The sequence below is a fragment of the Carassius auratus genome, unplaced genomic scaffold (genome assembly GCF_003368295.1).
Source record: "Carassius auratus strain Wakin unplaced genomic scaffold, ASM336829v1 scaf_tig00217103, whole genome shotgun sequence".
Taxonomy (NCBI): Eukaryota; Metazoa; Chordata; class Actinopteri; order Cypriniformes; family Cyprinidae; genus Carassius; species Carassius auratus.
Window position 1 is genome coordinate 227,797 of NW_020528895.1, and position 2,204 is coordinate 230,000.

Genomic DNA, 2,204 nt, shown 5'->3' on the forward strand with positions numbered 1-2,204 from the left:
ACGCAAGTAACATTACCTCCAGACTGTGACCTTTGCTGGTGTATCTAATATAATTTTAACCTCACTGAGGAACTCAATGCGAGGGCTAATTACGTGATTGATGGTTGTTCATGTCTATGCAATTTAACGTATTGCTGTGAACTTGGGATTCCATATTTACATTCTCTTAAACTCATCTTTCCCTAACTTTCGATCTTCCTGCAACTTGTGTGAATGTGTGTGTGCGTGCGTTTATGTGTTAGATTAGTTATATGTCTTAGATTTATCTAATAAAGCCTTATTCATATTGAAAAGAGAAGTATCTTGTGTTTTGTGCTTACAAGTTAATGTCTTAAACTGCCGATCTTGTTACTGTGCTAATTGATAGTGTTTCACTATAGTTTGGATATTAGTATCCAGCGCAGATTTGATGTTAAACGGCTCGTTCACTGACCAGCCGTGAAACAGTGATTCTGTTCAAATTCCCTTTAAAATCTTAAATGATTCCCTTTGAGCTAAATTGACCTGTTTCCGTTACATTTTCAAAGAAGACACTTTCCACACAGCACCCTGAATCAAGCTCGCTTCTGTACAGATTTTGATAAAAAAGAACTGCTCTCCTCCGAATATCAGCAGGGTCAGATAACAAAACGCCATTTTCAGAACGCAGTGCATAAATAAAACGCCTCTGCCCATTCTTTTTTTCCAAGATGAAGAAGTATTTGGATGGTGCATCCATCTGGTCAAGGCTTTGAAAGCGTGAACGAACCAGAGCCCCCTGCGTTTTATACCCCAGTAGATCTGCTAACTGTGCTTTCTTCTTAGAGCAATCTTCCATGTGTCTAGTTTCACCAGTAGAATGAGCTAAGTTCTGAGATTCAAGTATTTCTCTTTCCAAAAGTTCTAATGACCGAGCCAACTCCTTAGTGACATTGTGAGTGTACTGTTGTGTAAACTGCTTTATCTGGATCTTACCAAAATCCCACCATTGTTGTAATGAATGGAAAGAAGACTTCATTGTTTTATAGACTTCCCAAAAAGACTTGAATGATTCCTTAAAAGAATTATCATTTAGTAGTTTAATGTTAAAAATCCAATATGCACTTTTGGGTTTAATTGAGCTTAGAATAAATTTACATTGCACCATACTGTGATCCGAAAAACTTACTGGTGTAATATAACACTTACTAAAAATGTTAAGATGAAAATTAAAGCTATAAAATCTATCCAGTCTGGCCAAAGAAATAACATTATCACGTGTGTGAACCCAAGTGTACTGCCTTTCACTGCCATTCAAAGATCTCCAGATATCACATAATTCATATTTTTTTATAATATGAATAAGACGGTTACGAGAAGATAAATGAGGCTCAATGTGATTCCTGTCTAAATTGAGCTCAGTACAATTAAAATCTCCACCTAGAAATAAAAAATCTTCAGTGCAACAATTTTGCAAAGTCGAGCACAATGTGTCTAAAAAAACCAATCGTTCAACTGGTACAGCAGGAACATACACACTAATAAAGACAAACACATAATTTTCAAAAACTGCTCGAACTTTCAAGAGCCTACCTTTAACAATTTCATCAACTACGTAAGAAACAGGACTAAAATTCTTTGCAAATAAAATGGCCACTCCCCCACTGACAGAAGTATTATGGCTTAGCACAGCAGTGCCATCAAACTCTCTTAACCAGTCAACAGCATTTTTCACATCACTGTGGGTTTCTTGTAAAAAAGCAACATCAATATTTTTCTGTTTGATTACTTCATATATTGTTGTTCTTTTTCTGATATCTCTAGCACCATTGACATTCAAAGTGGCTAAATGCACTTCACTCATGACTAATAAGAAAGAAAAAAACAAACCAAAAAGCAAAGAAATATTAGCATTCCTGCTGTTTACGTTAGCCAGTGTCATTATTCAGGGCATTATTAAGATTTCTCACGATTTTCTTTAATCGGTAGACTTCTTTGTTCGTGAAAGACCCCTCTGCCATTAAGCCCTTCGCTTTTTCAACAAACTGTTTTAAATCAGGAAAATATTCCTGCACTTGCACACCTCTTTTATTTTTAGTCGACCTGAGAAATAACTTTATGTCATCAAGCTCATAACTCCGTCCATCAAACTCGCATTGAGAAAGAGACACACTAGAGTCAGAAGACTCACCATCACTCTCAGTATCCTGCTCTTCATCTCTAGGCATTTCACTTTTTTTGCTTAT